This window comes from Schistocerca cancellata, chromosome 1 (assembly GCF_023864275.1).
Source record: "Schistocerca cancellata isolate TAMUIC-IGC-003103 chromosome 1, iqSchCanc2.1, whole genome shotgun sequence".
NCBI lineage: Eukaryota > Metazoa > Arthropoda > Insecta > Orthoptera > Acrididae > Schistocerca > Schistocerca cancellata.
In genome coordinates, this window is record NC_064626.1 from 813,091,701 (window position 1) to 813,108,395 (window position 16,695).

The following is a 16,695-nucleotide window of genomic DNA, read 5'->3' on the forward strand; positions in this document are numbered from 1 at the left end:
CGTGCAGCCCGCCTCCAGTGGTGTCGCGACAGGCGTGAATGGAGGGACGAATGGAGACGTGTCGTCTTCAGCGATGAGAGTCGCTTCTGCCTTGGTGCCAATGATGGTCGTATGCGTGTTTGGCGCCGTGCAGGTGAGCGCCACAATCAGGACTGCATACGACCGAGGCACACAGGGCCAACACCCGGCATCATGGTGTGGGGAGCGATCTCCTACACTGGCCGTACACCACTGGTTATCGTCGAGGGGACACTGAATAGTGCACGGTACATCCAAACCGTCATCGAACCCATCGTTCTACCGTTCCTAGACCGGCAAGGGAACTTGCTGTTCCAACAGGACAATGCACGTCCGCATGTATCCCGTGCCACCCAACGTGCCCTAGAAGGTGTAAGTCAACTACCCTGGCCAGCAAGATCTCCGGATCTGTCCCCCATTGAGCATGTTTGGGATTGGATGAAGCGTCGTCTCACGCGGTCTGCACGTCCAGCACGAACGCTGGTCCAACTGAGGCGCCAGGTGGAAATGGCATGGCAAGCCGTTCCACAGGACTACATCCAGCATCTCTACGATCGTCTCCATGGGAGAATAGCAGCCTGCATTGCTGCGAAAGGTGGATATACACTGTACTAGTGCCGACATTGTGCATGCTCTGTTGCCTGTGTCTATGTGCCTGTGGTTCTGTCAGTGTGATCATGTGATGTATCTGACTCCAGGAATGTGTCAATAAAGTTTCCCCTTCCTGGGACAATGAATTCACGGTGTTCTTATTTCAATTTCCAGGAGTGTATATGCACAGTCCAGTCTCGGTGATCCCATACCCACTGCAGTCGTAACTGACGTCGTTGTTGCGTTAAGATGCGAACAGGTAGGGGTCGTCTGATGCTGAGCCCATAGTCAACAGTGTGCACTGAACGGTGTGCTCCGAAACACTTATGCCTGCACCAGCATTGTGCTCCGTCATCAGATCTGCTGCAGATTACCGCCTATCCAATTTTACAGAGAAGGCGTGTCTCAGACCTCAGTGTTCTGTGACGAGGCATCGACTTCGAACATCTAGTCGCCTAGTCGTGGAGTCATCGTTCTTCAACCACTTTTCATACATATTCACTACAGTAACACGCGAAAAGCCGACCGACTTCGCCGTTCCGAAATGGTGCACAATAATGATGTTATCTTTGTCAAAGTCGCTTGTGTCAGCGGATTTCCTCATTTGTGGTTAGAGTCATAGCTAGAATTGTTGAGTCTTGTACTGCAAGGAAGCAAGGGAAGGGATGTTGGTGTGGGTGGCCAGTATGCTCTTTCTAGAACACAAATGCACACGTGGAGTGATACGGTTCTGTATTCACATAACTGGAATAGAGTCCATATTCTGTAGTACAAGCTCATCAGTAATAGTCCTCTTGCAGACAGTATCGGTAATCTTGCTATTACAAACTTTACTCTCAGTGCTAGTCCCGGTATGGTCACTAATTTGTCGCTATGTACTGCCGTAGCCTGTGATAACCGAAACCTGCTTTGCGAGTGGACTGTTAGACGCCAAGTGGAAGAATGAGTGAGTGAGGCCCTACAGTAAGCGGCGGCTGCCTAAATACTTGCTGCCGAGAGGCTGTTGGTGGCGTGTTGCTTGTTGGTGTGTCTCTGGCCTCTCTCGTGATAGGTGCGCTTGATCCAGCGCCTAATATCGATCTCCGCGATTCATCTTTCCCGACAGGTGTGCTGGTGACAGCTTACACCAGCAAAAGAATGTTGCTCCGTTGTCTTACCCCGTCATGTGCCCACAACGTGCTAGATGCCACTCTCGCAGTGAACAGTGGTACTATGGTAAAGTTTCGGCTTGTCAGCGTACAATGTAGTTTAAAAGTATACTAGGAATATGAAGAACAGCGGTTACACAAGCTGCTTATGTAACCAACTAATCCGTGTTCTAAGGGAGACAAACTATACCGAAAATTGAAGAAATCTAATTGAAATATAGGAAGAGAAAAGAATGCTTAGAAAATGGGTAGAGAGGTGGATAAGTCACCATGGCAGACGCCATGGTTCAAGCTCTTGGACTGTACAGAGAGTCTACACCCCACAGCCAGCTGAAGCCTCCTACTACTATTCTACTTATGCGTGGTCCTATAGGTGTATCTCAGGCTCCACTTCCAAGGCCGTCGATAGTATTGACCAAGGAACATTGCACCGCCATATAAAGTCATAAATGCTTTTGTGTTGAAAGTATCCTGTGGCTGCTGTTATTACTACTCTAGTCTAATGTTAGTAGTTGTCTGAACCTAAATATCTGAACTATGCTGGATGTGGAAACAGATTTTCTATTTTCTTTTGTACAGGTAGCGTTGTAAATATGTGTGTTTACATGCGTGTGGACATCTACCCACGGGCTCCACACTTATGATGTTGTCACTGATCATTTGGATTACCGGACTCTTCCTTTTCAATCGCACCCTCTGTATGCCTTTGCTTCCCACCACTTTGTTCACGCGATAATCCAGGAAGTTTGTGATGACACTTCCCGTTACTTTTTGTTACCAATCTGAGAATTTTGCTAGGCCATTAATTGCATAGGACTTTTCGTGGTTTCTGACAGCTTCGTATAAATTGAATGTAAGGATAATATTTTAGAAAGCATCTGTGGCCGAGCAGTTCTAGGCGCTTCAGTCCGGATCTGCTCGAGTTTTACGGTCGCAGGTTCGAATCTTGCCTCGGACATGGATGTGTATGATGTCCTTAGGTTAGTTTGGTTTAAGTCCTAGGGGACTGATGACCTCAGATGTTAAGTCCCATAGTGCTCAGAGATATATGAACAATTTTTTTCGACAATATTTCATCTACAGGTCTTGAATAACGCGTAGTGGAAGACAACGTGATCTGAAGTTCCTACGTCTCCTATTTCACAGACGACTCTCTGCCTGAGCTAGAGTCGTTCAAGATGAAATGGATGAGGACAGCGTACTGTCAAAAGAACCTCGAATGCGATGGAAATGGTGCGTTTCCTGAATGTTTGATAAGATAGAGCAAGCTCATCGGCCATTACCAATGTTGTCCCATCGACTCTACCAGTCAATTGATAGCCTTAAGACTAGCTACCTTCTGGGCTATTTTCTGTATTTCCTTTCATTAGCTAGCATTAATCATCTGTGTACATCGTAGTGATTTTTATATTCTCCACTGGCACCAATGGAAGAAAACAGAGTAGTCTCAAAAATCGAATCCACCATAGCGCAAAACCCGTAGACTTAAAAGAGTACTTATATGCAGGTGATGTGGACATAGCTATTTTACAGAACGTAGTAGCATAAAAACTGGAAACGTACGATGCGACTACCAACATTGGTGGCGAAAGAGACACGATAATATTATGAGGTTGGTGTTCCGTGCATCGCCGACTTCAATGCTTAACAAGAGAATAGTAACAGAATCTCGCTACAGATCTTCCACATGTTACTAATTGACGTATACATCGCAAAGGGAAGCAGTCGAAGACGTGACACTTGCCACTGAGAGTTTTTCAGAGATGGCATTGCCCTATGGTTTATAAGTGTTCACGGTAGTCTAAACATGTCACGATTGTAACTGTTTTCGAAAAGTTAACTAAAGACAAAATTTTGACAATTATGGTTATTCTAACACACGATATTGATCAGACAGATTCTTGAATTCCACCAGTCCCATTGATAGCTGTAGCATCTCTACAAGCAGGCTGGACAGATTTGAGTCAATAAAGATTTTGTATCATACTTTCCTGACTGCGAGATATGGCTGCTCAGCTTCAGGATCACTATCTATAGGAGGCGATCAAAAAATATCCGTTCGTAGATCGCACAATCTAGAATCGGTACGCTAATCAAACAAAACCACCTTTAGCATTGAGGCAATCACCCAACGACACACCAGGTTGAAGATATTTGTTTAGTAAAACACCGTGTCCTGCTGCGTGAAGAAGTCCGTAACTGCCTGCTGCACATCCTCATGTGACTGGAACTGTCGCCTCTTCATTGCCTTCTTTAAGGGACCGAAGGGTGGTAATCGCACGGGGAGAGATCAGGACTGTAGGGCGGGTGTTCAAGGTCTTATATTTGAGTTGACGTACGGCATTGGAGATACGGGGACGTGAATTATGATGGAGCAGCAGCATACATTGTCGCAGTGGTGTCACGGTGGTTTTCGTCAGACATGCTGCCCCGTACAAATTCCTCATTCTTCAGTAGATACCTACTGCTGTTTGTCCTTCGGCAGCCAAGAAAAGAATAACAGCATCTCGGTACTCTTGGGACGCATTTGGTAACAACGTCTCTGTAGTTCACGTTTCCGCATTTACCGCATGCATGTAGGAAAGACACAAATGCTATACTAATAGCTTGCCTACATGTCGGTGCTCCCCCCCCCCCCCCCCCCATGAACCATGGACCTTGCCATTGGTGGGGAGGCTTGCGTGCCTCAGCGATACAGATGGCCGTACCGTAGGTACAACCACAACGGAGGGGTATCTGTTGAGAGGAGAGACAAACGTGTGGTTCCTGAAGAGGGGCAGCAGCCTTTTCAGTAGTTGCAAGGGCAACAGTCTGGATGATTGACTGATCTGGCCTTGTAACAATAACCAAAACGGCCTTGCTGTGCTGGTACTGCGAACGGCTGAAAGCAAGGGGAAACTACGGCCGTAATTTTTCCCGAGGGCATGCAGCGTTACTGTATGATTAAATGATGATGGCGTCCTCTTGGGTAAAATATTCCGGAGGTAAAATAGTCCCCCATTCGGATCTCCGGGCGGGGACTACTGAAGAGGATGTCGTTATCAGAAGAAAGAAAACTGGCGTCCTACGGATCGGAGCGTGGAATGTCAGATCCCTTAATCGGGCAGGTAGGTTAGAAAATATAAAAAGGGAAATGGATAGGTTAAAGTTAGATATAGTGGGAATTAGTGAAGTTCGGTGGCAGGAGGAACAAGACTTTTCGTCAGGTGACTACAGAGTTATAAACACAAAGTCAAATAGGGGTAATGCAGGAGTAGGTTTAATAATGAATAGGAAAATAGGAATGCTGGTAAGCTACTACAAACAGCATAGTGAACGCATTATTGTGGCCAAGATAGACACGAAGCCCACGCCTACTACAGTAGTACAAGTTTATATGCCAACTAGCTCTGCAGATGACGAAGAAATTGAAGAAATGTATGATGATATAAAAGAAATTATTCAGATAGTGAAGGGAGACGAAAATTTAATAGTCATGGGTGACTGTAATTCGAGTGTAGGAAAAGGGAGAGAAGGAAACATATTAGGTGAATATGGATTGGGGCTAAGAAATGAAAGAGGAAGCCGCCTGGTAGAATTTTGCACAGAGCACAACTTAATTATAGCTAACACTTGGTTTAAGAATCATGATAGAAGGTTGTATACATGGAAGAACCCTGGAGATACTAAAAGGTATCAGATAGATTATATAATGGTAAGACAGAGATTTAGGAACCAGGTTTTAAATTGTAAGACATTTCCAGGGGCAGATGTGGATTCTGACCACAATCTATTGGTTATGACCTGTAGATTAAAACTGAAGAAACTGCAAAAAGGTGGGAATTTAAGGAGATGGGACCTGGATAAACTGAAAGAACCAGAAGTTGTACTGAGTTTTAGAGAGAGCATAAGGGAACAATTGACAGGAATGGGGGAAAGAAATACAGTAGAAGAAGAATGGGTAGCTTTGAGGGATGAAGTAGTGAAGGCAGCAGAGGATCAAGTAGGTAAAAAGACCAGGGCTCTTAGAAATCCTTGGGTAACAGAAGAAATATTGAATTTAATTGATGAAAGGTGAAAATATAAAAATGCAGTTAATGAAGCAGGCAAAAAGGAATACAAACGTCTCAAAAATGAAATCGACAGGAAGTGCAAAATGGCTAGGCAGGGATGGCTAGAGGACAAATGTAAGGATGTAGAGGCTTATCTCACTAGGGGTAAGATAGATACTGCCTACAGGAAAATTAAAGAGACCTTTGAAGATAAGAGAACCACTTGTATGAACATCAAGAGCTCAGATGGAAACCCAGTTCTAAGCAAAGAAGGGAAAGCAGAAAGGTGGAAGGAGTATATAGAGGGTCTATACAAGGGCGATGTACTTGAGGACAATATTATGGAAATGGAAGAGGATGTAGATGAAGATGAAATGGTAGAATCGATACTGCGTGAAGAGTTTGACAGAGCACTGAAAGACCTGTGTCGAAACAAGGCCCCCGGAGTAGACAACATTCCATTGGAACTACTGACGGCCTTGGGAGAGCCAGTCCTGACAAAACTCTACCATCTGGTGAGCAAGATGTATGAAACAGGCGAAATACCCTCAGACTTCAAGAAGAATATAATAACTCCAATCCCAAAGAAAGCAGGTGTTGACAGATGTGAAAATTACCGAACAATCAGTTTAATAAGCCACAGCTGCAAAATACTAACACGAATTCTTTACAGACGAATGGAAAAACTAGTAGAAGCCGACCTCGGGGAAGATCAGTTTGGATTCCGTAGAAATACTGGAACACGTGAGGCAATACTGACCTTACGACTTATCTTAGAAGAAAGGTTAAGGAAAGGCAAACCTACGTTTCTAGCATTTGTAGACTTAGAGAAAGCTTTTGACAATGTTGACTGGAATACTCTCTTTCAAATTCTAAAGGTGACAGGGGTAAAATACAGGGAGCGAAAGGCTATTTACAATTTGTACAGAAACCAGATGGCAGTTATAAGAGTCGAGGGACATGAAAGGGAAGCAGTGGTTGGGAAGGGAGTGAGACAGGGTTGTAGCCTCTCCCCGATGTTATTCAATCTGTATATTGAGCAAGCAGTAAAGGAAACAAAAGAAAAATTCGGAGTAGGTATTAAAATCCATGGAGAAGAAATAAAAACCTTGAGGTTTGCCGATGACATTGTAATTCTGTCAGAGACAGCAAAGGACCTGGAAGAGCAGTTGAACGGAATGGACAGTGTCTTGAAAGGAGGATATAAGATGAACATCAACAAAAGCAAAACGAGGATAATGGAATGTAGTCGAATTAAGTCGGGTGATGCTGAGGGAATTACATTAGGAAATGAGACACTTAAAGTAGTAAAGGAGTTTTGCTATTTGGGGAGCAAAATAACTGATGATGGTCGAAGTAGAGAGGATATAAAATGTAGACTGGCAATGGCAAGGAAAGCGTTTCTGAAGAAGAGAAATTTGTTAACATCGAGTATAGATTTAAGTGTCAGGAAGTCATTTCTGAAAGTATTTGTATGGAGTGTAGCCATGTATGGAAGTGAAACATGGATGATAAATACTTTGGACAAGAAGAGAATAGAAGCTTTCGAAATGTGGTGCTACAGAAGAATGCTGAAGATTAGATGGGTAGATCACATAACTAATGAGGAAGTATTGAATAGGATTGGGGAGAAGAGAAGTTTGTGGCACAACTTGACCAGAAGAAGGGATCGGTTGGTAGGACATGTTCTGAGGCATCAAGGGATCACCAATTTAATATTGGAGGGCAGCGTGGAGGGTAAAAATCGTAGGGGGAGACCAAGAGATGAATACACTAAGCAGATTCAGAAGGATGTAGGTTGCAGTAGGTACTGGGAGATGAAGAAGCTTGCACAGGATAGAGTAGCATGGAGAGCTGCATCAAACCAGTCTCAGGACTGAAGACCACAACACATGTCGGTGCTTATGTACTCGCATCGAAGTCGTGCTACGTCGCATATATGCTGCATCAACGCCCTCAAACGGAAATGTTTTGATCGCTCTCTTATACTAGAACAATGGTTCCCAACCTCGGGGTAATTATCCCTAAAGGGTAAAATGAAATTTTCTAAGGGGTAAAAAAAGAGTTCCGTAGTCTCTGGGTCTCGAAACTGAACTATTTTCAAAAGATCGTACTACTATCACCACTTTTTCGTAAAACCGTAATCTGATTACGTAAGTTACCAATAATTACATTTTTTATTTTAAATACTAGCATTAACGGGAGAGAAAATATGGTAGAGGTTACAGCTTGTGAAACGAATGTATGAACAACATATTCCTCGTTCCTCACCTAGTCCTCTTACTGCAGATATACTGCACTTTATGACATCCATCTGTGGCAGTAAAATTGAGGCGTCTATGCTTAAATATCTCATGGAAAAGCCTTCTCGGAGCTGTATGGAGTTCTCACAGTGGACCAGAAACTGCTTCATTATTCACTTCGCTACAATAAACGATCTAATTTAGATCAAAACACAGCCGTAATTATGTAATGCTGCATGGCAGTGGTCAGACGCAAAGCATTGGCAACCTGAAGTCTTCCAAATTTTGCCATTTCAGTGGAAAGGAATCCAGGACTCTAATGGTACACAAGCAGTAGGTGTAGTGTACGCCCTTGACTTGACTGATTTTAAAACGGGGTTGCAGGGTGCGAGTGAAGCAGATGTCGCTTGGGAGAGGAGTGCTGTAGAGGAACCATGTTTTGTGATAAGTATCTACCATTAATGTGCATAATTAGCTTTCTTTTCTGAGGAGGAGTTTCAGGTTAACACCTTCGATGCACTGAGATTTAAATAAAATGTTGTTAGAATTAAGCCGTACCCATTGTCTCATTGACTCATTATTTTAGGGTTTAATAAGACACCTACGAGAAGCAAATGTCATGTATCTTGCAGCATTTAAAAAATAAAATCTTTAAAAGAAAATTCATTTTCACTCTAAACTTCAGTTAGATGCTAATGTTGTTGATGATGGGGGGGAGTGGTGTGGATACTAGCCAATATCTGAAAAACTCAGGGGTAATAGTCTCAGAAAGGTTGGGAACCAGCATATTATAGATGCACCCAACAACTGAGTGTTCTGTGTCGTTGTGTACGGCAACTTAATACCTTACTCCTGAATGACACACAGCTTAAAGAATGGGTAACACACGTGTGGAGGACATGTTTAGAGCACAAGGCTAGATATGCAAAACGTACGTTGAAAAGGACTGAGTATATTGTTAGAAAATGCAAACTAATAATGACACGACTCTATGCTGGGTTCCAAATGGAATTAAATTTAAGAAAATGGATATCTACATTGCCCAACAATCGCACCAAAGTGCATTAATCTGGAAATAAGATAAAGCTGGGAAAATTTATATTATTTCCATTGGTCACAAGTCGTCGATACGACAGCCACGTAGTCGATCGGAATGAGCATGGACACAATTTAGTAACTGGGTGAGTATGGAGATATTAACTATTTAGTTTTATCACATGATGGAATCGGTGATACGTGTGTGAGTGGGAGACTGGTAGTGATGTCGACGTCATGTGTCCATCTTCTGACGAATCTTTCTTCCTGTCCTGCGATATTTTCTGCTTCTACCTTTACGAACTACCGCTTTGGGGGAGGGGGATGCTCAGAACAGCTAAAAGTATCCCCTTTTGTGCTTCCTGCCTATTCCTTCACAGGTAAAACAACTAAGCTGCGCCGGCCTGTGTGCCAACCACTAAAACTCAAGGGAAGATAGTTGGCCGTGGTGGCCGAGCAGTTCTAGGCGCTTCAGTCCGGAACCGCGCTCCTGCTACGGTCGCAGGTTCGAATCCTGCCTTGGGCATGAATGTGTGTGATGTCCTTAGGTTAGTTAGGTTTAAGTAGTTCTAAGTCTAGGAGACTGATGACCTCAGATGTTAAGTCCCTTAGTGATCAGAGCCATTTGAACCACTAAGCTGCGGCTGACGTATCACCACTGCACTTGCTAGGATGGTCACTCACCAGCTCTACAACACGCATGCAACGGCTATTGTCTGCAGTAATTAGATTGCCGAGGTTGTGTCCATGAACATTTGGAAGTTGGAAGAGGTACACACAGGCAGATGCTTAAAGAATCAAAGTATTGGACCACAAGAATGGCTACCCGGCAGGGAATAAAAATGTTTATATAACAGATACTGGAATGAATGCAGGGACTAGAATCAGTCTGAAAATAATAGAAAACAGGCTGCGCTGCCTCCAGAAAACAAAGTCCATGCAAAATAATAGGCAAATTACTTAGCATGAAGGATGAATATGCTGACAGAATCTCCAGTGCGGTCCTCCTATCACCTCACTATTAATTCCCAAAGGTCTCAGAAGGCTCTTCGAATCATCTGCGCCGGCCGGTGTGGCCGTGCGGTTCCAGGCGCTTCAGTCTGGAAACGTGTGACCGCTACGGTCGCAGGTTCGAATCCTGCCTCGGGCATGAATGTGTGTGATATTCTTAGGTTAGTTAGGTTTAAGTAGTTCTAAGTTCTAGGGGACTGATGACCATAGATGTTAAGTCCCATAGTGCTCAGAGCCATTTGAACCATTTTTGAATCATCTGCGAATCAGAGTCTCACGGCTTGAACTCCAAATGATCTCTGAATGACTTCCAAAATGATAGGACGACCTCATCATATTGTACGAGTACTCACAATTCTCACATGAATGATCCTGATCAGCAGCTTTGTTCGTTTTCGCCTGCTATCTACTTCAGGGCACTGAATTTCTCGTCGTGTCGGCTTTGTCATTGGTGGAGCTCAATTTTCAATATTATTCAACAAACGATTGGCGCTGGGTAGGCACCGTTGTCAGTATAGTTTATATGATGCCTCCTTTCCAAATTTGCTTCAAGAAGTCCCTGGGTGGTATTTAGAATGGATCACAGTAACTCAGACAGCGTTCTCATTCAGTCTCACAAATGGTTCAAATGGCTCTGAGCACTATGGGACTCAACTGCTGAGGTCATTAGTCCCCTAGAACTTAGAACTAGTTAAGCCTAACTAACCTAAGGACATCACACACATACATGCCCGAGGCAGGATTAGAACTTGCGACCGTAGCGGTCTTGCGGTTCCAGACTGCAGCGCCAGAACCGCGCGGCCACTTCGGCCGGCACAGTCTCACAATTTTGGCACTTACAGCTATTGATGGTTAGTTCCCTAGGAGAATACACGCCGAATTTTCTTGATTTCACCTGAGCCGTCAAGAAGGCTGCTGATTGACAACAGCCCCGTTTGTCCGTAATAGAAAGCCATTTGAATCTCAGCTCATTTTTTTTATGTCTTCGGAAATTGGTGTCGTCCGTTATCTATAAGTCAGTCTTTCAATGTAACATTCTTTTCAGAGCGAAGGACATCGCTTGAAAACCTTGATTGTACATCTTCTGTTGCTTTCGGGAAAGTCTCATGATAACCTGGCGAGGCTTAATTGGAATCCATAATTTCAGATTGCCAGGCTGTGAAGTATTAGAGTATTAGAAGTGTATACACCAAAAAAGAAGAAAAAAGCATTGGGAGAAGCAGAGCGAAGACTGCCATTTCACTTTATTACACAATTTATACAGCAAACCGACTAATACCACGGACAATATTCTTAAGATCAAAAGAGCTGAAGGGCAGATAACCCAACAGCCAGCCGAACTTTGCAAGGCATATGAACAAGAGCTCGCAACATTCCGCTGAAAAATACATCAGTATTCCAAACGGAAAAGAAGAGCGAAAAATAGAAGATAATGTGTAACCTATTATGTGAAGAAAATGTGTGTAACTTTCAGGGAACAATGAGAAAAATATGCATTAAAGCATTTCACTGTAGTATACTCAAGGAACTTAAGTTAATTCGACTATCCAAAAAAACCTCCTAGCGAACATACCAACAGAAATTAACCAAAATGACAATTCCGCTTACGGAATGTTACCAAATTTGAGATTTTAAAAATCTTATTAGACGCTTGACTATTTAGAAAGTAACGGTATATTTTAATTATTTGCGATGCCTTTTAGGAGGAAGCTCTAGAAAGAAAGAAGCAAGAGACTATTTTAGTTGAACCCATTTCCATGAAGCACTAGCTTCTGAAGGGAAGACTACGAGACGGCCAACAGCGTCTGAACCGCGTATTAAACATAGGAAGTGTCCGAGGAGCGTTGCCCTAAGCAACCTTTAGAGGACTGGATAGGAATTAGTAAGCTCAGAAAATCTGTTGGTAAATCCATCTGTGTGAAGAGCTATACTGAAATACTTGAAGCTGTGTCCACAACTTTCACAACTGTTAGCAGTTATAAGGCTTACAGGCTGCTGCTTACGTGACAGGTTAGTAAACGAAATTCTGAAGAAACCTTTGCGTTTGTCGTCTTCAGTGACGCATCACTACGGTCACTCACTTTAGCGTCATCCATTGTGTTCACTAGGGGACGCTATTGTTTTCGATCTGGAGATTAGTTGGATGCAGCTCTCCACGATAGTCTGTCATGAGCAGGCTTTGTCATCTCTGCTTAACTCTCGCAGGTTATGTCCACCTGAACCTATTCACTGCAGTCAAACCATGGTCTCCCTCTAAAACGTTTACCTGGGACACTTCCCTCTATTATCAAACTGACGATATCGTGACGTCTCAGGATGTGTCATATCATCCGACACCTTCTTTCCGTCAGTTCCAACCAATATTTCTGTATTAGTTATCCGATGTACCCGTCTAATCTTCATTATTTCCCTAGCGCACAACATTTCGAAAAGTCTGTTGTCTTCTTGCCTGAACTATTTAACTTCAATAAAAGGCCATATTCCACAGAAGTATACTGAGGTAAGAATTCTTAGCATTTAAATTTGAGTCCAAAGTCAACGCTCTATTCTTTTTCAGAAAAGCTTTTGCTGGTATTGAAGTCTTCCTTTTATATCCTCTTCACTTAGGCCATCGTAGGTTCGCTATCCCAATAGCAAATCTCATCCACAACTTTCAAGAGACTCATTACCTACTCTAATTCCTTCAGCATCGCCTGATTAGAGTACACTGAAGAGCCAAAGAATTTGGTACACCTGCCTAATATCGTGTAGGGCCACTGCGAGTACGCAGAGGTGCTGCAACACGATGTGGCACGGACTCGACTAATGTCTGGAGTAGTGCTGGAGGGAACTGACACCATGAATCCTGCAGGTCTGTCCATAAATCCGTAAGAGTACGATGGGGTGGAGATCTCTTCTGAATAGCATGTTCAAGGCAACCCAGATATGTTAAAAAATGTTCATCTCTGGGGTGCCTGGTGGGCAGCGGAAGTGTTTAAACTCAGAAGGGTGTTCCTGGAGACACTCTGTAGCAATTCTGGACGTGTGGTGTGTCGCATAGTCCTGCTGGAACTACCAAAGGCCGTCGGAATGCAGAACGGACATGATTGGATGCAAGTGATCAGACAGGATGCGTACGTAAGTGTCACCTATCAGAGTCGTATCTAGACGTATCAGAGGAACCCTATCACTCCCACCGCACACGGCCTACATCATTACAGAGCCTCCATCAGCTTGAACAGTCCCCTCCTAATATGCAGGTTCCATGGATTCATGAGATTGTATCCATACCCGTACACGCCCATCCGCTCGATACAATTTGAAACGGGACTCGTCCGACTAGGCAACAGTCCAGTGTCGGTGTTGACGGGCCCAGGCGAAACGTAATGCTTTGTGTCGTGCAGTCATCGAGGGTACACGAAAGCCCATACGATGATGTTTTGTTAAATGTTTCGCACTCTGACATTTGTTGATGGCTCCGCACTGAAATCTGCAGCAATTTGCGAAAGAGTCGCACTTCTGTCATGCTGAACGATTCTCTTCAGTCGTCGTTGGTCCCGTTCTTGCAGGATCTTTTTCCAGTATCAGCGATGTCAGAGATTTGATATTTTACCGGATTCCTGATGTTCACGTTACACTCGTGAAATGGCCGTACGGGAAAGTCCCCACTTCATCGCTACCTGGGAGATGCTGTATCCCATCACTCACGCGCCGACTTTATAACCTGTCGTCGCAGCGTTAATAACCGATCTAACAACTGTGTCAGATACTTGTCTTATATAAGAAATGCCGACCGGAGAGCCGTATTCTGCCTATTTACATATCTCCGCGTTTGAATACGCATGCCTATACCAATTTCTTTGGCGCTTCAGTGTATATTACCCTCGGTTTGCGCCTACCGATGTTCTTCACGTGACACTGTTCCTCACGTCCAAATGATCTTCCAAATACATACTGTCTCTGACACAATTACAACCTTGTCAGCAAACCTCAAAGCTTTTATTTCCCGTCCCTGACCTATAATTCCCTTTCAGAGTTTCTCGTTGATTTCCTTTACTACTTTCTCAATGTTCTGAGTATGTAACATGACTGGTAGGAGCTCTGTCTCAATCTTCCTCAACTGCAGGCTCCAAATCATGTTCAACTCTCGTAACGACAGTCTGTACGAGGTGTAAATAACCGTTCTTTCTCTGTATTTTATCTCTGCCACCTTAGCTACCCATATTTTATCACTGATACCTTCGCAATATGGAAAAGTGCTTTGCAGTCAAGCGAAAACTGTATATTGTTTTCGAAACTCATGCTACATAAGGCACGAGAAACTGATGATATTGCCCACCTGTCTACAAAAGAATTGCATAATAATGCATATAATATGAGTAACAAGGTATTGAGTTGTATCTAAATGTATTCGTTTCAATATTATAGAATTTTTTAAAAATCTAACGGACGCCTTTCACAGTTTTATATTACGAAAAAGAACGTTATGCATTTTGCTGTGTGGACTAACAAATGGCCTGACGCATCGTATCTCAGTTGTCAGCGTGCAGCAAATGATGCTTCAGACATAAATTACATTTTTTATTGCTTCATTAGTCTGAAATTTCGGTCCTGTGAATGTGTCTGCAAAGCAAAGTGCCAAAGTTGAGCTACACGAGGTGGACACTGCAGTAGCGCAGCCAACGGCTTTTGAAGTGTCATTAAGGCTGATATCCACTGCTGATGCAAATTTTTGAGTTACAATTACGTCTGCTCTGGCGTTCTCGTTGCGGTGTCACTCGACCAACTTGCCGTCGGCTGCTAGTTTCTTTTTTCCTTTTTTGTAGCAGTTTTTACTCGCGATGTACGGTGTTCATAAAAAGTAATGTTTGACAGTTGTTAGCCATAGATATTTATGATTTACTTGCAGTTTATGGCAGCAGGAAAATCTGATACCTGTAAAGTGGTGCTGCGGTGAATGAATAGGGCGTGTAGTTGTGGGAGTCTGGACTGCTGCCATAAAATTAGTGCAGGGTTGGGACAGATAGTGTGGGTTGAGCCAGGGTGTGCGAGGAAGTTTATTCCCTCCCCCCCCCCCCCCCACCCTCCTATGATGTCGACTATGAAGAACGCAATCGCACTTTTCTGACATTTGGCATTAGTTTCCATTCGTGATGCTCTGTGCGAGCAAAACGATCAATGTCACTACTATCAAGGCCGTATTCTGTGCTGGACTTAGGACTTCTTATTTTCTTCCCTGCGTTTAATTCACATAGTTATCTACTTTTCTTGTATTTACTCAGGATCAGTTGCATGAATCTAGTAATTAAGAGAAGAGATAGGAGTTTATATTTATCTGATAAGTTTGCAAACTAAAAGCATACTTCACCAGAATGCAATACGTATTGTGCAGTGTCGGCTGTGGTTGGAGCATACCCACAGGGTGCATAGCACCAAAATCTCATGACCAACAGAGTGAGGAACCACCCGAAAGGATGATGCAAATTAATTTACAATAAGGATACTGTCACACAATCGAAACGTATAAATGAATATCAGTAATGGTAGCCCAATTAAGCATGAAAGAAATCGGTACCACACCACTCACGTAGGTACATTGATGGGAGACGGGAACATCTAGCTATGAACGGAAGCAAATGGTCACTACAACAATTCCATTTATAACCTTTAACATGAGAATTACTCACTGATTTTCATAAAGAACCATTGACGAATGGATAAGGGTTTCTAACTCTAAAGAATAACCTCGGCACATGTGCCTAGGGAGGATGAAACACAGTTACGTTAATAATTCGGGGACACTGCCAGTGACTGCAAAAATTGTTAGTTAAATACTGAAAGCACACGGTAAGACAGGAGCGAACACCATAAGATCGCCAAAATGCGCATTGAGAGCAATAACATAGATGTATGACTTTAACAACACGTATTTGATTCCTAAAGGAAGCGAATTAACTTCGTATCTGAACGACATTCGCTGGTGCGACGGTGGCCCATATTATCAAACGCACGGAGCGTGGACAAGGAAGCCGGCGGTGGCAGCGGCTGGAGAATATGATTTCCACCCTCTCTTTGTACTTAGTGCTTAAGTATAGACATCCTTCTAGTGGCAGCAAGGCTTATCTCATCAGCCATCTCTCCGTCCTAACCGGAAGTCTTTACTCTAGAAAAGCCTAAAGAGAAGTGGTTAGTCTTCAAAAGCATAAACTGAAGTGTACGCTTCCAAATCCTACAGTATAGTCTCTACTTTACAAAGGCCTAAAGCGAAGTGTTCTCCTTCTAGCTGCTCTGAAAATTTGCTATTTTTCGTCAGAGCAGGAACTCGCTGGCCAGTGTTGACAAAGATTCCGAGTGCCAACCACTAAAACTCAAGGGAAGATAGTCGGCCGTGGTGGCCGAGCAGTTCAAGGCGCTCCAGTCCGGAACCGCGCGACTGCTACGGTCGCAGGTTCGAACCCTGCCTCGGGCATGAATGTGTGTGATATTCTTAGGTTAGTTAGGTTTAAGTAGTTCTAAGTTCTAGGGGACTGATGACCTCAGATGTTAAGTCCCATAGTGCTCAGAGCCATTTGAACCAATTTTCAAGGGAAAGTATTAAACAATCTGCTGCTCTAGTATATTCTATCTGTGTTGGACCAA